This window comes from Rhinoraja longicauda, chromosome 8 (assembly GCF_053455715.1).
Source record: "Rhinoraja longicauda isolate Sanriku21f chromosome 8, sRhiLon1.1, whole genome shotgun sequence".
NCBI lineage: Eukaryota > Metazoa > Chordata > Chondrichthyes > Rajiformes > Arhynchobatidae > Rhinoraja > Rhinoraja longicauda.
In genome coordinates, this window is record NC_135960.1 from 70,502,566 (window position 1) to 70,523,446 (window position 20,881).

Below are 20,881 nucleotides of genomic sequence, written 5' to 3' on the forward strand. Positions count from 1 at the left end.
GAAACATCACTCATTCCTTCTCTCCAGAGATGCTGCCTGTCCCGCTGAGTTACTTCTGGTAAGGCACACAGTCTGTCAGCCACCACCTGATGCAGCCTGTGTGTTACCTCCCTCCTACCCTAACCAGCCTGGCCACCACCACCACACAACTGCTTTGGCCCAGCCTGTGTACCACCCTCCCAGCTGGCCCAGTGTGAGTTCCATCACCCCTCCGCCCTGCCCAGTCTGTGTTGCACCACATCAGTACCTTGCCCACCTTGTCTTTAACCTCCCTCTCACCCAACCCTGCCTGTGTACCACCTCTTAACCACATTGCCCATCCTGTGTTTAAGAATAAGGGGTAGGCCATTTAGAACGGAGATGAGGAAAAACTTTTTCTGTCAGAGAGTTGTGAATCTGTGGAATTCTCTGCCACAGAAGGCAGTGGAGGCCAAGTCTCTGAATGCATTCAAGAGAGAGCTGGATAGAGCTCTTAAAGATAGTGGAGTCAGGGGGTATGGGGAGAAGGCAGGGACAGGGCACTGATTGAGAATGATCAGCCATGATCACATTGAATGGTGGTGCTGGCCCGAAGGGCCGAATGGCCTACTCCTGCACCTATTGTTTATTGTCTATTCCCTGTGTGCCACCACCTCAACCACCTTGCCCAGTCTGTTATCCACTACCCCACTAGCTTGCCCAAGCTAAGGGGTCCACCACCTCACGACTTGGTCCAGACTTTGTGCCACCACCCTATTACCTAGCCATGTGTATCACCTCCCTCCCACCTTGCTACACCTGTGCCACCACCACACCACCAGGTCCTGGGTCACCACCCTCCCACCTTGCCACACCTGTGCCACCACCACACTATCCAGGTCCTGGGTCACCACCCTCCCACCTTGCCACACCTGTGCCACCACCAGGTCCTGGGTCACCACCCTCCCACCTTGCCACACCTGTGCCACCACCACACTATCCAGGTCCTGGGTCACCACCCTCCCACCTTGCCACACCTGTGCCACACCTGTGCCACCACCTGGTCCTGGGTCACCACCCTCCCACCTTGCCACACCTGTGCCACACCTGTGCCACCACCTAGTCCTGGGTCACCACCCTCCCACCTTGCCAAGCCTGTGTTCCACCAACCTACTACCTGGCCATTTGTGTCACCAATGTCCCACATTAATGTCCTCCCACCAATGTCCTCCCACCTTGTCCAGCCTGTGTGTCACCACCTCACTACCTGACCCCCTGTGTCAACACCATCACCTTACCAAGCCTGTGTTCCACCACCAGAATACTCCACCCTAGTCAAGAAATGCTAGACTTGCCAACAGTGTGCATGTCCTGATATCTTTAAAACTGTAATCAATTCTGTGGGTATGTTCAGAGTATAGCACACGAGTATTCCTAGTTTTCTGGATCTTCAACAAACATATCAATGCCTGTTAGTTACTTGTTCATCTCCTATTCATAAATGCAATGTAGCTGGGCAAAATATATATATGGACTGAATCTTGTGTTGAAGTAATGACAATACTTCAATAGTATAAGAAAATAACTGCAGATGCTGGTACAAATTGAAGGTATTTATTCACAAAATGCTGGAGTAACTCAGCAGGTCAGGCAGCATCTCAGGAGAGAAGGAATGGGCGACGTTTCGGGTCGAGACCCTTCTTCAGACAGTACTTCAAATTTCAAAACTTTGCAAAAGGCACTGAAAAATGTGAGTCCCTTAGTTTTTAGATTCCAGCTTTTGTTTTGCAACTGAATTTGCCAATTCAAATACTTCTCCAAAGATGACCAGTTTGGACCAGTACAAACAGGACGGTCTGCACCTGAGCTGGAATGGAACCAATGTCCTAGGGGGAGTGTTTGCTAGTGCTGTCGGGGAGGATTTAAACTAATGTGGCAGGGGGATGGGAGCATGAGCAGAGAGATAGAGGGGTGTAAAATGAGGGTAGAAGCAACAGGTAGCAAGGTGAAAAGTAAAAGTGGCAGGCAGACAAATCCAGGGCAAAAATCAAAAAGGGCCACTTTTCAACATAATTGTATAAGGGGTAAGAGAGTTGTAAAAACAAGCCTGAAGGCTTTGTGTCTCAATGCAAGGAGTATACGTAATAAGGTGGATGAATTAAATGTGGAGATAGTTATTAATGATTATGATATAGTTGGGATTACGGAGACATGGATCCAGGGTGACCAAGGCTGGGAGCTCAACATCCAGGGATATTCTATATTCAGGCGGGATAGACAGAAAGGAAAAGGAGGTGGGGTAGCGTTACTGGTTAGAGAGGAGATTAAAGCAGTGGAAAGGAAGGACATTAGCTTGGATGAAGTGGAATCGATATGTGTAGAGCTACGAAACACTAAGGGGCAGAAAACGCTAGTGGGAGTTGTGTACAGGCCACCTAACAGCAGTAGTGAGGTTGGGGATGGCATCAAGCAGGAAAGTAGAAATGCATGCACCAAAGGTGCAGCAGTTATAATGGGTGACTTCAATCTACATATAGATTGGGTGAACCAAACTGGCAGGGGTGCTGAGGAAGAGGATTTCTTGGAATGTTTGAGAGATGGTTTTCTAAACCAACATGTCGAGGAACCAACGAGAGAACAGGCCATTCTAGACTGGGTATTGAGTAATGAGGAAGGGTTAGTTAGCAGTCTTGTTGTGCGAGGCCCCTTGGGCAAGAGTGGTCATAATATGGTAGAGTTCTTCATTAGGATGGAGAGTGACAAAGTCAATACAGAAACAAGTGTTCTGAACTTAAAGAAAGGTAACTTTGAGGGTATGAGGCGTGAATTGTCCAAGATAGACTGGCGATTGATGCTGAAAGGGTTGACGGTGGACATGCAATGGAAGGCTTTTAAAGGTCGCATGGATGAACTACAACAAGTGTTCATCCCAGTTTGGCAAAAGAACAAACCAGGAAAGGTAGTGCATCCGTGGCTAACAAGGGAAATCAAGGATAGTATTAAAACAAAAGATGAAGCATACAGATTAGCCAGAAAAAGTAACATACCAGAGGACTGGGAGAAATTCAGAGTCCAGCAAAGGGCTTAATTAGGAAAGGGAAAATAGATTATGAGGGAAAACTGGCAAGGAACATAAAAACTGACTGCAAAAGCTTTTATAGATATGTCAAGAGAAAAAGATTAGTTAAGACTAATGTAGGTCCCTTGCATTCGGAAACAGGTGAATTGATCATAGGGAACAAGGAGATGGCAGACCAATTGAACAAATACTTTGGTTCTGTCTTCACTAAGGAAGACATAAACCGTCTGCCGGAAATAGCGGGGGACCGGGGGTCAAATGAGATGGAGGAACTGAGGGAAATCCAGGTTAGTCGGGAAGTGGTGTTAGGTAAATTAAATGGATTAAAGGCAGATAAATCCCCAGGGCCAGATAGGCTGCATCCCAGAGTGCTTAAGGAAGTAGCCTCAGAAATAGTGGATGCATTAGTGATAATTTTTCAAAACTCTTTAGATTCTGGAGTAGTTCCTGAGGACTGGAGGGTAGCTAATGTAACCCCACTTTTTAAAAAGGGAGGGAGAGAAAAAACGGGGAATTATAGACCAGTTAGCCTAACATCGGTAGTGGGGAAAATGCTAGAGTCAGTTATTAAAGATGTGATAGCATCACATTTGGAAAGTGGTGAAATCATCGGACAAAGTCAGCATGGATTTACCAAAGGCAAATCATGTCTGACGAATCTTATAGAATTTTTCGAGGATGTAACTAGTAGAGTGGATAAGGGAGAACCAGTCGATGTGTTATATCTGGACTTTCAGAAGGCCTTCGACAAGGTCCCATATAGGAGATTGGTGTACAAACTTAAAGCACACGGTATTGAGGGTTCGGTGTTGAGGTGGATAGAAAATTGGTTGGCGGACAGGAAGCAAAGAGTAGGAATAAACGGGTCCTTTTCAGAATGGCAGGCAGTGACTAGTGGGGTACAGCAAGGCTCAGTGCTGGGACCCCAGTTATTTACAATATATATTAATGATTTGGACGAGGGAATTGAATGCAACATCTCTAAGTTTGCGGATGGCACGAGGCTGGGTGGCAGTGTTAGCTGCGAGGAGGATGCTAGGAGGCTGCAGAGTGACTTGGATAGATTAGGCGAGTGGGCAAATGCATGGCAGATCCAATATAATGTGGATAAATGTGAGGTTATCCACTTTGGCGGCAAGAACAGGAAAGCAGAGTATTACCTGAATGGTGACCGATTGGGAGAAGGGGAGATGCAATGTGACCTGGGTGTCATGGTGCACCAGTCATTGAAAGCAAGCATGCAGGTGCAGCAGGCAGTGAAGAAAGCGAATGGTATGTTGGCATTCATAGCAAGAGGATTTGAGTTTAGGAGCAGGGAGGTTCTGCTGCAGTTGTACAGGGCCTTGGTGAGACCGCACCTGGAGTATTGTGTGCAGTTTTGGTCTCCTAACCTGAGGAAAGACGTTCTTGCCTTAGAGGGAGTACAGAGAAGGTTCACCAGATTGATCCCTGGGATGGCGGGACTTTCATATGAGGAAAGACTGGATAGACTGGGCTTGTACTCGCTGGAATTTAGAAGACTGAGGGGGGATCTTATAGAAACATATAAAATTCTTAAGGGTTTGGAGAGGCTAGATGCGGGAAAATTGTTCCCTATGTTGGGGGAGTCCAGAACCAGGGGTCACAGCTTAAGGATAAGGGGGAAGTCTTTTAGGACCGAGATGAGAAAACATTTATTCACACAAAGAGTGGTGAGTCTGTGGAATTCTCTGCCACAGAAGGTAGTTGAGGCCAGTTCATTGGCAATATTTAAGAGGGAGTTAGATGTGGCCCTTTTTGCAAAAGGGATCAGGGGGTATGGAGAGAAGGCAGGTACAGGCTACTGAGCTGGATGATCAGCCATGATCATATTGAATGGCGGTGCAGGCTCGAAGGGCCGAATGGCCTACTCCTGCACCTATTTTCTATGTTTCTATGATGGTTCAGCATTTACACGGCTCATCTAAAGCCCATCTCTGCTGCCACCTAATGGAGATGGTACGGTACTCCCTACTCTGTTACTCAATCTAAATACAACTCTCAACTCCAAATAAGTCTTTCTGCATCAAACTGTTGGTTCTGAGTGCCACCTTTGTACAACAAACTTCCACCTCTGCTGTGAATCTACCAAAGCCAAGCTCTGATGCCCGTCGGTCGGCGGGACCAGGAGCTGTTCCTATGTAGCCCTCCATGTATCTGCTCACTGAAACCATGTGTGCATTCAACACTCATTCTTGGTTACCTTGCATCCAGCAAACCTTGCCTCATGTAACTGTATATATCAGACCCTCTATGTATACACCTTGCATCCCAATCTGAATTATAATAATGGCGCATTTGCTTAGCGGTAAAAGGACTGGTCCAAGTCAGCATGGATTTATGAAGGGAAAATCCTGCTTGACTAATCTTCTGGACTTTTTTGAGGATGTGACAAGTAAAATGGATGAGGGAGAGCCAGTGGATGTAGTGTATCTAGACTTTCAGAAAGCCTTTGATAAGGTACCACACGGGAGGTTGGTGAGCAAAATTAGAGCACAATGGTATTGGGGGTAGGGTGTTGACATGGGTAGAGAATTGGTTGGCAGACATGAAGCAAAGAGTAGGAATAAACGGGTCCTTTTCAGAATGGCAGGCAGTGGCGAGTGGAGTGCCGCAAGGCTCGGTGTTGGGGCCGCAACTATTTACAATATATATTAATGATTTGGATGATGGAATTATAAGTAACACTAGCAAGTTTGCGGATGACACAAAGCTGGGTGGCAGCGTGAACTGCGAAGAGGATGTTAGGAGGTTGCAGGGTGACTTGGACAGGTTGAGTGAGTGGGCAGATGCATGGCAAATGCAGTATAATGTAGATAAATGTGAGGTTATCCACTTTGGTGGCAAAAACAAGGAGGCAGATTATTATCTCAATGGTGTCAGATTAGGTAAAGGCGAAGTGCAACGAGACCTTGGTGTCCTTGTACACCAGTCACTGAAAGTAAGCGTGCAGGTATAGCAGGCAGTGAAAAAAGCTAATGGCATGAAAGCTAATGGTATCAGTCTGAAGAAGGGTCTCGATCCGAAATGTCACCCATTCCTTCTCTCCAGAGATGCTGCCTGACCCGCTGAGTTACTCCAGCATTTTGTGATACCTTCTAATGGCATGTTGACCTTCATAACAAGAGGATTTGGGTACAGGAGCAAAGAAGTCCTTCTGCAGTTGTATAGGGCCCTGGTGAGATCACATCTGGAGTATTGTGTGCAGTTTTGGTCTCCTAGTTTGAGGAAGGACGTCCTTGCTATTGAGGCAGTGCAGCGTAGGTTCACGAGGTTAATCCCTGGGATGGAGGGACTGGGATGAGGAAATATTGGAAAGACTGGGCTTGTATTCACTGGAGTTTAGAAGGATGAGAGGGGATCTTATAGAGACGTATAAAATTATAAAAGGACTAGACAAGCTTGATGCAGGAAAAATGTTCCCAATGTTGGGGGAGTCCAGAACCAGGGGCCACAGTCTAACAATAAAGGGGAGGCCATTTAAAACTGAGGTGAGAAGAAACATTTTCACCCAGAGTTGTGAATTTGCGGAATTCTCTGCCACAGAGGGCAGTGGAGGCCAATTCACTGGATGAATTTAAAAGAGAGTTGGATAGAGCTCTAGGGGCTAGTAGGATCAAGGGATATGGGGAGGAGGCAGGCACGGGGTATTGATTGTGGATGATCAGCCATGATCACAATGAATGGCGGTGCTAGCTAGAAGGGCCAAATGGCCTCCTCCTGCACCTATTTTCTATGTTTCTATCTTTAGATTTTTTTAGAGATACAGCGCAGGAACAGGCCCTTCGGCCCACCGGGTCCGCACCGCCCAGCGATCCCCGCACACTAACACTATCCTACACCCACTAGGGACATATTTTACATTTGCCCAGCCAATTAACCTACAAACCTGTATGTCTTTGGAGTGTGGGAGGAAACCGAAGATCTCGGAGAAAACCCACGCAGGTCACTGGGAGAACGTACAAACTCCGTACAGACGGCGCCTGTAGTCTGGATCGAACCTGAGTCTCCGGCACTGCATTCGCTGTAAGGCAGCAACTCTACGTACTAGAAGGGTCTTGACCCAAACGTCACCTATCCATGTTCTCCAGAGATGCTGCCCGACCCGCTGAGTCACCTCAGTACTTTGTGTCCGTCTGTGTATTAAACCAGTGTCTGCAGTTCTTTGTTTCTACATTTCGACAGCCTCGCTCCGTTTTCCACAGATGGAGATTTTTAAATGGAAATAACACCACAGCATCGTAAGTATTTATTCACAAAATGCTGGAGTAACTCAGCGGGTCAGGCAGCATCTCGGGAGAGAAGGAATGGGTGACGTTTCGGGTCGAGACCCTGAAAGGACTGTCGTGGTCAGAGAGTTTGTCGAATGAAAGCTGGGTGGTGCAGCGGTAGAGTTGGTGCCTCACAGCGCCAGAGATCAGGGCTCGATCCTGACTACATCTGCTGTCTGTACGGAGTCTGTACGTTCACCCGGTGGGTTTTCCCAATTTTTTAGATTTAGATTTTTAGATTTAGTGATACAGCGCGGAAACAGGCCCTTCGGCCCACCGGGTCCCTGCAGACCAGCGATCCCCGCACACTAACACTATCCTACACCCACTAGGGACAATTTTTACATTTACCCAGTCAATTAACCTACAAACCTCTGCGTCTTTGGAGTGTGGGAGGAAACCGAAGATCTCGGAGAAAACCCACGCAGGTCACAGGGGGAACGTACAAACTCCGTACAGACGGCGCCCGTAGTCAGGATCAAACCTGAGTCTCCGGCGCTGCATTCGCTGTAAGGCAGCAACTCTACCGCTGCGCCACCGTGCCGTTTCCTCCCATACTCCAAAGATGTGCAGGTTTAAAGTTAATTGGCTTCGGTAAAGATTATATATTGTCCCCAGTGTGTGTAAGATAGTGCTATTGTACGGAGATCGCTGGTCGGCGAGGACAAGGTGGGTCGAAGGGCCTGTTTCCACACTGTATCTCTAAACTGAACTCAACTAAACTGAAAGAACAGCATCGTAATGTGGGTGTTTATGTTCCTTCCCCCACCCGGCCCCCAACTCCAAGAGCTCCCTACCCGGCTGAGCACGCTTGCCCAAAGAGGCACTACAGCTCAGGTTAACATGTCCCCCACCACCTTCTCAAGGGGAATCTTGGATGGGCAATAAATGTCGGCCTTGCCTGCCCCACCCAAACCCCATGAACGAATGCTATGTTGGAGGCAAGAGGAGACATTCATCAAGGAGGTTCAATGGATATTTTGTGGCACGGTGGCGCAGCGGTAGAGTTGCTGCCTTACAGCGAATGCAGCGCCTGAGACTCAGGTTCCATCCTAACTACGGGCGCCGTCTGTACGGAGGGGGGATCTTATAGAAACTTACAAAATTCTTAAGGGGTTGGACAGGCTAGATGCATGAAGATTGTTCCCGATGTTGGGAAGTCCAGAACAAGGGGTCACAGTTTAAGGATAAGGGGGAAGTCTTTTAGGACCGAGATGAGAAAGTTTTTTTTCACACAGAGAGTGGTGAATCTGTGGAATTCTCTGCCACAGAAGGTAGTTGAGGCCAGTTCATTGGCTATATTTAAGAGGGAGTTAGATGTGGCCCTTGTGGCTAAAGGGATCAGGGGGTATGGAGAGAAGGCAGGTACGGGATACTGCGTTGGATGATCAGCCATGATCATATTGAATGGCGGTGCAGGCTCGAAGAGCCGAATGGCCTACTCCTGCACCTATTTTCTATGTTTCTATGTTTCTATGTTCTCCCCGTGACCTGCGTGGGTTTTCTCCGAGATCTTCGGTTTCCTCCCACACCCCAAAGACGTGCAGGTTTGTAGGTTAATTGACTGGGTAAAATGTAAAAATTGTCCCGAGTGTGTGTAGGGTAGTGTTAATGTGTGGGGTCGCTGGGCGGCGCGGGCTCGGTGGGCCGAAGGGCCTGTTTCCACACTATCTCAAAAATCCAAAAAAAAATCTAAAAATGAGTTCCGCCTTCCAAGTTTTTAGGTAGAGAAGCTTTTTTCTCATTTGCAGTTTAGTTTAGTAAGAAACTGCAGATGCTGGTTTAAACTGAAGATAGGCACAAAAAGCTGGAGTAACTCAGCGGGACAGGCAGCATCTCTGGAGAGAAGGAATGGGTGACGTTTTGGGTCAAGACCCTTCTTCAGGCATGTCTATAGTTTAAGAAAATAACTGCAGATGCTGGTACAAATCGATTTATTCAAAAAATGCTGGAGTAACTCAGCAGGTCAGGCAGCATCTCGGGAGAGAAGGAATGGGTGACGTTTTGGGTCAAGACCCTTCTTCAGACATGTCTATAGTTTAGTTTAGTTTAATTTAAAGATACTGCATGGTAACAGGCCCTTCGGCCCACCGAGTTCGCACCGACCATCGATCCCTGCACATTAAAGACGTACAGGTATGTAGGTTAATTGGCTGGGTAAATGTAAAAATTGTCCCTAGTGGGTGTAGGATAGTGTTAATGTGCGGGGATCGCTGGGCGGCACGGACTTGGAGGGCCGAAAAGGCCTGTTTCCGGCTGTATATATATGATAAAAAAAAAAAAATTAACACCACCCCACACACACTAGGGACAATTTGACTTTTATAACCCAGCCAATTAACCTACAAACCTGTACGTCTTTGGAGTGTGGGAGGAAACCGAAGATCTCGGAGAAAACCCACGCAGGTCACGGGCAGAACGTACAAACTCCACACAGACATGCACATGTAGTCAGGATCAAACCCAGGTCTCTGGGGCTGGAAGGCAGTAGCTCAACCATTTTGACATTGAATATCAGAGATAGACAAACAGCTCTAGTAACTCAGCGGGTCAGGCAGCGTCTCTGGAGAAAAGGAATAGGAGACGTTTCTGGTCGAGACCTTTCTTCAGATAGAATCGGGGGAAAGGGAAACGAGAGATATAGACGGTGATATAGAGAGTTATAGAACAAATGAATGAAAGATATGCAAAAACGTAACAATGATCAAAGAAAGATGGAGCCCACAACGGTCCATTGTTAGCTGTGGGCTAGGTGATAATGAGTTATACAGACAGTAAAATACGACAGTGAAATTAGTTCAAGGACTCGGGTGGGGGAGGAACGGAGAGAGAGGGGATGCAAGGGTTACTTGAAGTTAGAGATATAACAACTTATACCGCTGGGGTGTAAGCTGCCCAAGCGAAATATGAGGTGCTGTTCCTCCAATTTGCATTTGGCCTCCCTGTGACAATGGAGGAGGCCCAGGACAGAAAGGTCAGTATGGGAATGGGAGGGGGAGTTAAAGTGTTTGGCAACCGGGAGATCATGTAGGCCAAGGCGGACTGAGCGAAGGTGTTCAGCGAAATGATCGCCCAGTCTACGCTTGGTCTCGCCGATATACAGGAGTCCACACCTGGGACAGCAGGTACAGTAGATGAGGTTGGAAGAGGTGCAAGTGAACCTCTGCCTCACCTGAAAGGACTGTCGTGGTCAGAGAGTTTGTCGAATGAAAGCAGGGTGGTGCAGCGGTAGAGTTGCTGCCTCACAGCGCCAGAGCCCAGAGCTCGATCCTGACTACATGTGGTGTCTGCACGGAGTCTGTATGTTCTCCCAGTGGGTTTTCCCACTTTCCTCCCATACTCCAAAGATGTACAGGTTTAAAGTTAATTGGCTTCGGTAAAGATTATATATTGTCCCCAGTGTTTGTAAGATAGTGCCACTGTACGGAGATCGCTGGTCGGTGCGGACACGGTGGGCCGAAGGGCCTGTTTCCACACTGTATCTCTAAACTGAACTAAACTAAACTGAAAGAACTTGACATGGATAGGCATTGGCTTAGATGAGGCCGACAGTCAGAATCCTTTTCCCCAAATGGAAAAAATCAAATGCTAGAGGCCATAGCTTTAAGTTGAGAGGGGCAAAGTTTAATGGAAATGTGCAGACCAAATGTTTTACAGAAGGTGGACACAAAATGCTGGAGTAACTCAGCGGGTCAGGCAGCATCTCTGGAGAGAAGGAATGGGTGACGTTTCGGGTCGAGACCCTTCTTCAGACTCCGAAACGTCACCCATTCCTTCTCTCCAGAGATGCTGCCTGACGCACTGAGTTACTCCAGCATTTGGTGTCTACCTTCGATTTAAACCAGCATCTGCAGTTTTCTTTCCTACAAATGTTTGACAGAGATGGGTGAGTGGCTGGAACGTGCTGGCTGAAGTGGATGCATTAGTGACATTCAAAAGACTTTTGGATAGGTGTAAGGATTATGCAGGGATTGGAGGTATATGGGTGATCAGCAGGTAAATAAGTGATGATCTTGCCATCATGTTCTGTAAGGGCATTGTGGACTGAAGGGCCAGTCTGTTGTGGTGAACTCCTCCATGTTGTATTACCGAGGTGCCGCGGTAATGAGTAAACTTTTTTTAATATCAAAAAATACTTTATTCCAGAAATAAATATTTACAAAACATTTTCTTTTCAAAACTCCATCCGAAATTCCCAGAGGTTATACCTTCATTCATTACAGATATTATAGACAATAGACAATAGGTGCAGGAGGAGGCCATTCGGCCCTTCGAGCCAGCTCCACCATTCAATGTGATCATGGCTGATCATTCTCAATCAGTACCCCATTCCTGCCTTCTACCCATACCCCCAAATTGCCAAATTCATTGGCAAATTTATACGCCCCTTATTTGGAGGGGCGTCTCTCTCCACCACACACTGCCCCCCCATGTCAAGCAGCGGAAGGGCCCTAGACTGTGGTCCTCCCCCACAGGGCCTTGGCGTTGGCTGCAGCAAGCTTCAGTGCGTCCCTCAGCACGTACTCCTGCAATCTACAGCGGGCCAGTCGGTAACATTCCTTGATGGACAGCTCGCTCCGCTGGGAGGCCAACAAAGCTCGGGCAGACCAAAGAGCGTCTTTCACTGAGTCGATGACCTTCCAACAGCACTCGATGTCAGTCTCCGAATGCGTCCCTGGGAACAGTCCGTAGATCACAGAGTCCTCTGTGACGGAGCTGCTCGGAATGAATCGTGACAGGGACCCCTGCAAACCTCTCCAGACTCTCTTGGCAAATCCACACTCTGTGAAGAGGTGGGCCACTGTCTCTTCTCCGTAGCAGCCGTCCCGAGGGCAGCGTGCGCTGGTAGTGAGGTTCCGGCGGTGCAGGAAGGATCTGACTGGGAGGGGAACCCTCACCAGAAGTTTTAACTGATGCGTGTCTTCCCCCCACTCCCGCCCACCCCTCCACCACCACCCCCCCCCCATTCACCCAATTCATCCCCCCGAACCCCCTTTAAAACTCCCCCAAACCTCTACTGCATTGGTCTAACACCCTCCCCTCACTCAGCCACTCCACCCCCACTCCACCCCCACCCCGCCCCCCCCGCTCCCCCACCCCCTCACTCACACACTCCATTCCCACCTCAACCCCCCGTTAAAACTCCCCCAAACCTCTCCTGCAATAACTGAAATTGTGTTTAGGATTTTTCTTCAGAGCCCCACTCACGCACTCCATTCCCCCCTCAATCCCCCTTAACACCCCCATACCTGTGCTGCATTAACTTAAATTGGCTTCAGGTTTTTGTAAGAGCCCCACTCCATCCACACCCCCTCAACCCCACTTATCATCCCCCGCCACAACCCCCCTTATCCCCCCCTCAGCCCCCCTTATCCCCCCTCCTCCATTCACCCAATTCATCCCCCCCCCGAACCCCCTTTAAAACTCCCCCAAACCTCCACTGCATTGGTCTAACACCCTCCCCTTACTCAGCCACTCCATTCCCCCCTTAATCCCGCTTAAAACTCCCCCAAACCTGTGCTGCATTAAATTGGTTTCAGGTTTGTTTTTTTAAGAGCCCCACTCACCCACTCCATCCACACCCCCTCAACTCCATTTATCTCCCCCCCCCCCACAACCCACCCCCTTATCCTCTTCTCACCCACTCCATCCCCCAGCCCCAATATCCCCCCCCTCTCTTCCACCCTCCATTCACCCAATTCATCCCCCCTGAACCCCCTTTGAAACTCCCCCAAATCTCTACTGCATTGGTCTAACATTTAGCCACTCCATCCCCCCGCGTTCCCGGGTGGGGGCAGGGGAGGGGCAAGTGGGGGTGGCTAGGGGGGATGAAGTGGGTTAGTAGGGGGAGGAGTAGGGGGAGGAGGGGGGGGATTGAGTGGGGGGTTGAGGGTGCTACAATACAAGAGAGGCTTTGGGTCCAGGCCTCACTCAATCATACCCTCTCCCCTTCCCTGCCTCCCCTTCCCTGCCTCCCCTTCCCTGTCTCCCCTTCCCTGTCTCCCCTTCCCTGTCTCCCCTTCCCTGCCTCCCCTTCCCTGTCTCCCCTTCCCTGTCTCCCCTTCCCTGTCTCCCCTTCCCTGTCTCCCCTTCCCTGTCTCCCCTTCCCTGTCTCCCCTTCCCTGTCCCCCCTCTACGAGGAATAAGTCCACTTGGTCTAGTTTGTTCCATATCTCTCTACATCACCATCTGTATCTGTCGTTTCCCTCGCCCCTGACTCTCAGTCTGAAGAAGGGTGTCCACCCAAAACGTTACCCACACCTTCTCTCCAGAGATGCTGCCTGTCCCTCTGAGTTACTCCAGCATGTTGTGTCTATCTTCGGTTTAAACCAGCATCTGCAGTTCTTTCCTGCACGTAACCGTTCGTTCGTTTGTTTGTTTGTTCGTCCGTTCACTCCAAGCCACAGGCAGCTAGCTCCTGCAGCATCATGTGCTTATCCCATCAGCTGCCTGTGAACATTCTTGCCTGGCAGTGACCCTGATAAAGGTCCATATTCATCCGTGGCATGTGATTGCTCAGTGTGGGGGGAGTACACGCGAGTGATTCCACCGCTGGAGCATTGAGAGCGCAGTTCCACAGCGACGCGTCCACCAGCGACAGCTCAGCTCAGCTCAGCTCAGCTCAGCTCACCTGAATCTGCAAGGAAATCCCCACCTCGCACCTGAATGCGACCTGTTGACTTCACTCTGTGACTTTGGTAATGTATGACACTGTTAAATCTGAATTACTGAAGCAGAGGATGTTGGAGCCACTGAATCTTGGTTTGAAAGTGAACCTAGTAAAAGTGTGTTGTTGGAAGGAACTACAGATGCTGGTTTACAAAATGCTGGGAGTAACTCAGCGGGACCGGTGGAGATTGCTGCCTGTCCCGCTGAGTTACTCCAGCATTGTTGTGTCCTCCACAGATGCTGACTTACTCCAGCAATTTGTGTCTAAAAGTGTGGTGTAATTTTCAGAGCAAACCACTGCAGAATTACAAGTATGTAATAGCGTTGCTGTGTGGCATTAATACAGGTGTGCAACGGGCAAATTAGAAATCGGAATATTTACCAATTGTAAAATGAGTGATATTAATTCAAATGCTGGACACAAAATGCTGGAGCTACAATATGTTGTGCCTACCTTGAATGTAAACTGGCATCTGCAGTTCGTTCCTACACAATAATTCAAAAGCTGGTCGTCAATCCTGCCACTTTTGAGGATAAAATAAACTTGGCAGATTTACCTTCTACTTTAGTTAGAATATTGGAGTGTAATTTTACCCGGAGTTATTAGCTACAATCTACCAGCAATCCAATATGGATCACATTAACCATGAAGTGTTTTCCTGAGTTTCTTTGGAGTGCAACAAAATGATAATGAAAGATATTAAGCAATAATAAATGTTGTGCATAAGTCTGGAACAGTTCATGCGTATCACTTAAAGATAAATTCCATGACAACCAAAGCCCTCAAATATTTACCGATTAATGTGTCATAGAACTGAGCGTGCAAACTTGAACGTTAAAATATTAGCAGGAATTTATTATTAAAAAAATTAAACACTGGTTAAAATATAAGCAGGTGTATTTAAAGTTCGTGTGAGAGGGGAATGCAGATGCTGGTTTAAACCAAACTTAAGGGCTTGTCCCACTTTGGCGATCTTTTAGGCGACTGCCGGCGACTGTCAAAGTCGTAGCAGATCGGCGAAAAAAATAACCGTACGACAGTGATCGCGACAGTGACCGCGACAGTGCCCGCGACAGTGCCCGCGACAGTGACCGGGACAATGCACGTGACAGTGACCGCGACAATGCACGCGACAGTGACCGCGACAAGTTGAGACAACCTACCACATAGGCGACGGCAAGCTGACAACAACCAGCGACTCAAGGGCCTGTCCCACTGAAGTGATTGTAAGCCGACTGCCGGCGACTAGGCTGTCCCCACAGTTCGCCGGGGTGGCGCGGGCATGATCGTGGGGAGTCTTCAAAGAATCGTAGTGGATCTCGGCGCGTCGCGAAGATTTCAACCGGTTTTAAATTTCTTGGCGACAGCTGGCTTATGGCCCGGTACCGTAGCTTATTGCGGGCGCTGTCGCACGCTGTCCCCAGGTTTGCAAGGTTGTCGCCTGTACTTTATCATGACATCTCATTCACAGATTCTCGTTGCATTCATTTCGGCCATTAAAATCAAACGCTGACAAATGCGCTGCGCGATGAGAACTCTTTATTTGTTTAGATCAATGAGGCAAGCACATACGCAGGCATTTCACGATGCTTATTAAAGGCCAAGGCTCAGACATAGACAGACACTACTAAAAAGATATACTGTTTTACTGCTGTGCTGTTTGTAGGGGGAATGCACACCTGGCCATAAAGGACAGCAAGGTCCGGCCAGCCCTTTTCACACGTCAATGGCACCTCCGAGCATGACATCTGTGGTCTAAACCCGCTCACTGAAAAGCAGCTGCAACAGCCCGGTGTGCATCGCGGACTCCACCCACAATCCTCATGGTCAGGTGTGCATCTCCCCTACAAACAGCACAGCAGTAAAACTCAGTATATCTTTGTGTTAGTAGTGTCTGTCTAAGTGTGTGCTTTGGCTTTTAATAAACGTTGTGAAAATGCCTGTGTATGTGCTTGCCTCATTGATCTAAATGAATAAAGAGTTGTCATAGCGCAGCGCATGTGTCAGCGTTTGATTTTAATGGTCAAAATTAATGCGACGAGAATCTTTGAATGACATGTCATGAAAAAGTACTTTAGTAAATTCCGACAGCTATTTTTTAAGAAATCACCCAAATCAACTTTATTCAAAAACAACATATTCCTATGAAAGATGGGTAACTGCATGCAATTTTTTTTTTTTTTTAAACTGGCACTTCAAACAAATGTAAAATATACCTAGAAATGTCACTGGATGGGCCTTGCTGTGGGTTTGTTCACGTGTGAGTTGTGCGTGTGACACCTCCACATAAGTGCAGGTTGTCGTTGGTTGTCTTGCTTGCCGCGGTCCCTGTCGTAGTGGACGTCCTGGGTAGCGAAGACCGAGTCGCCGGTTGTCGTCAGCTTGTCGTTGCCTATGTGGTAGGTTGTCTTAGCTTGTCACGGGCATTGTCGCGGTCATTGTCGCGGGCATTGTCGCGGGCATTGCCGAGGTCACTGCCGAGGTCACTGCCGAGGTCACTGCCGAGGTCACTGCCGTGGGCACTGTCGTGGGCACTGTCGCGGCCGCTGTCACTGTCACGGTCATTGTCACTGTCGCGGGCATTGTCGTACGGTTATTTTTCTCGGCGATCTGCTACAACTTTGACAGTCGCCTAAAAAATCGCCAAAGTGGGACAGGCCCTTTAGACACAAAGCTGGAGTAACTCAGCGGTACAGGCAGCATCTCTAGAGAGAAGGAATGGGTGATGTTACGGGTCGAGACCCTTCTTCAGAGTTTATTCTACAGGTTTTTTTAACCCCCCCCCTCACTCCACCCTAGTGCTTGTACTAAACGTTATACCCTTGCCATGTATCTGTACACTGTGAATGGCTCGATTGTAATCATGTATTGTCTTCCGGCTGTTTGGTTAGCACGCAATATAAGGCTTTTCACTGTACCTCGGTACACATGACAATAAACTAAACTGAACTGAAACATCCATTTCTCCCACTATTGCACTATTCCACCATTCCCACCATCCCATTCATCATGTTCACGCCCCCTTACCCTAGTATACTCATCTTCCATCTCCAATCCCATATTTCCTTTAATTCCCTCTTTCCCCCCCCCCCCATCTGCTTCCACCCATAGCCCCTCCTCACTCCACCGCTCCTTATCTGATGCCTTTTCACCTCTAGCCTTTGTCACTTCTACCATTCACCTCCCCCTCCCCCCCACCCCCATCCTCTCAGCTGTCTCTGCTAATGACTTGCAAGACCTTACCCCACTGCCACCTCTCGCTTCGAGCTTGCTCCCCCCCTACTCTACCAACCTGAAGAAGGGACCTGACCTGAAACATCGGCTCTCCACGGATGCTGCCCGATCTGCCGAGTTCCTCCAGCACTTTGATTTGTGTTCAAGATTCCAGTGTCTGTATTTTCGAGAGTAAGATTAGAGGGATTGGATTTGAATGTTGTAAATTCAGTGGTATGCACTAATTGGTAATAAAACTTCCTATTAGATAGAATTTAAATTTGCTTTGAATGTCTAGCGCACACACACACTTTAAACAAAAAGCACAAGACAGCTATGCATGTTTATAGCACTATTCACAAGATCAGGACATCACAGTGTATTTCACAACTGCTGAGATATTTTTTAAATAGAACCTCATCATAAACAAGAGGAAAGTTTTGAGGTTGAATCGTAGAACAAGTATGTGCTGTATGTGTGATTTTTTTCGCATGCCTGTTTGTCCATCATGAGTTGAGGCCGAGAGTAAGAGAAATCGTTTCGAAAATGCTTGAAATAAGAGTTCCCTTGTTTTTTTCTGTCTGAGATAAGTAAGTGAAGTGGGAGCATAATCTATGCAGAACTTTTTGTTTTGTTCTTACTGCTTTCAAAGAAATTGCAAAATATTTATTTTAATTTACTGGAACTTAATTTGGCGATGTGAATGGTTGCATGTTTGAAGCCGGATTGATTTGAGCTGCTCTCCAAATCACTTTGACAATGGCCCAACCTGAGTACTTCCCACGAACAAAGGCCCAACCAACTTGTCCTCGCCATCAATATCTTTTCCTTTGATTTCGCCCACTTCCTCCAAATCAAAGGTGTGGCCATGGGCCTCAGCTATGCCTGCCTTTTTGTTGTGTACGTCGAACTATCCCTGTTCCAGGCGTTCACTGGGCCTATCCCCCAACTCTACCTCTGCTACATCGGGGCTATCTCCTGCCCCCGTGCAGAACTCATAGACGTTATCAACTTCACCACTAGCTTCTACCCTGCCCTCAAATTCACCTGGACTATCTACGACACCTCTCCCCTTTCTCGATCTCTCTCCCTCCGTCACAGGAGATAGACATCGATTACAGACCGACCGACACCCGCAGTTACCTGGACCACACTTCTTCCCACCCTGCTCCTGCACGGATGCTATTCCCTACTCTCAAGTCCTTGGTCTCTGCCGCATCTGCTCCCAAGATGAGTTGTTCCATACGAGGACATTTGACATATCCCCGTTCTTCAGAGAATATGGATTGCTTCCTTCTGTCATAAATGGGGCCCTCACACATGTCTGCTCTGTGTCCCGTAGTTCTGCTCTCTCTCTCTCTCTCTCTCTCTCTCTTTTCCCCTCCCCCCAGATGCAATAAGGATGGGGTTCCCCTGGTCCTCACTGTTCACCCACCAGCCTCCCCATCCAATACATTTTCCTCCAATATTTCCCGTCCCACCAACAAACACGTCTTCCCATCTCCACCCCTTTCCACCTTAGGCAGGGACCCACTCCTTCCACAACTCCCTGGTTAACTCCTCCCTTCCCACCCAAGCCACTGCCTCCCCAGGTACTTTCCCCTGCAACCACATGAAATGCAACACCGGTCTCTATAACCCCCCCCCCCCCCCCCCCCCCGACTCTGTCCAGGGACCCCTGATGGTCCTTTCAAGTGAGGCAGTGGTTACCTCCGCTAACCTTGCCTATTGCATCCAGCGTTCCCGACGTGGGGGTCCTGTACACTGGCGAGACCAACGGTGGACTTGGCGACCGATCCCTGAACACCTCGGCTTGGTCCGCCGAGGCCTACAGGATCCCCCGGCTGCCGAACATTTCAACCCCCATCCCATTCCCACACCGACCTCTCTGTGCTGGGCCTCCCTCCATTGGCAGAGTGAGGCCACAGGCACATTGGAGGAACAGCACCTCATATTTTGCTTGGGTGGCCTACAACTCAATGGTATGAATATTCTCTAATTTTAAGTAGTTTCTATTTGCACTCCCCCCCCCTCCCCCTCCACCCTCGTTGTTTAGAAAGTTCCACGGTTCACCATGTTGTATCCCTCTTGAGATCACACCTTCCCTAGCTAACAATGGGCCTAGCAGGGTCCACACTGCCTGAGGTCATTTGTGGCCAGCCCTGCTTAGTCCCGGTCTCTTCTCACCTCCATCTCTTCACCATTACCCCCTTGCATTCACCCAGAGAGTTGTGAATCTGCGGAATTCTCTGCCACAGAAGGCAGTGCAGGCCAATTCTCTGGATGTATTCAAGAGAGAGCTAGATAGAGCTCTTAGGGCTAACGGAATCGAGGGATATGGGGGAGAAAACAGGAACAGGGGACTAGTTCTGGATGATCAGCCATGGTCAGCTGGCTCGAAGGGCTGAATGGCCTACTCCTGCACCTATTTTCTATAACCATATAACCATATAACCATATAACCATATAACAACTACAGCACGGAAACAGGCCCGTTCGGCCCTACCAGTCCACGCCGACCATTCTCCCTGACCTAGTCTCATCTACCTGCACTCAGACCATAACCCTCTAATCCTCTCTTATCCATATACCTATCCAATTTACTCTTAAATAATAAAATCGAGCCTGCCTCCACCACTTCCACCGGAAGCCCATTCCATACAGCCACCACCCACTGAGTAAAGAAGTTACCCCTCATGTTACCCCTAAACTTTTGTCCCTCAATTCTGAAGCTATGTCCCCTTGTACCCACGTCAACTCTGTCCGTCCCTCTCAAAATTTAAAAAACCTCTATCAAGTCCCCCCTCAACCTTCTACGCTCCAAAGAATAAAGACCCAACCTGCTCAACCTCTCTCTGTAGCTTAAGTGCTGAAACCCAGGCAACATTCTAGTAAATCTCCTCTGTACCCTCTCCATTTTGTCGACATCCTTCCTATAATTTGGCGACCAGAACTGCACACCATACTCCAGATTCTACTTTCAGTCTGAAGAAGGGTTTCGACCCAAAACGTCACCTATCCTTTTTCGCCAGAGATGCTGCCTGTTCTGCTGAGTTACTCCAGCAGCACTTTGTGTCTATCTTTTTTTGATGTGTCAATTGGCCAGCATAATTTCAGTACAGTAATAGGTAAAATCAGAACATCCTCAACAATCTAATGGGAAATAAATCGAGAGTGTGTTAGAGATGGGGGGTTTTCACTCGGTGGGAAAATGTTGTCATGGGTGTGATTTCGAAAGAAAAGGGGGACATAGGATTTCATGTAGAGAATTGCAGACTGGGGTACAAATAGATGAGGACATGGCTGCCAGCAATGAAACAGTGGGTAGGATGCCATTCAGTCCAGTGGCACAGCTGGTAGAGCCACTGCCTCATAGCGCCAGAAATTGGGTTCAATCCTGACCTCCGGCACTGTCCCAGTTGAGTTTCTACATTCTCATGAATGAACGAATGAATGAATGAATGAATGAATGAATGAATGAATGAATAAGTTTATTGGCCAAGTATGTGCAGATACAAGGAATGTGCCTTGGTGCTCCGCTCACAAATGACAACACAAACATGCAGTTGACAATTAAGAATAGAGCATAAACACATCAAAACAATAAGGATACAATATTACGGTCTAAAGATGTGGGTGAAAATAAACCAGAGCAAAAAAGAAACTACAGAC

The 20,881-nt window shown here is 48.2% G+C and overlaps 1 protein-coding gene across 1 annotated transcript in view; it reads left to right on the top strand.

The window, feature by feature from the left end:
- The first annotated feature begins 13,895 nt into the window (after window positions 1-13,895).
- The window catches only part of LOC144596346 (melanophilin-like), a 136,035-nt gene continuing 129,049 nt past the window's right edge, over window positions 13,896-20,881 (top strand). The window contains exon 1 of the mRNA XM_078404594.1: window positions 13,896-14,024. The gene's annotated coding sequence lies outside the window, so the exon portion shown is untranslated. The remainder of the gene's footprint in view (window positions 14,025-20,881) is intronic.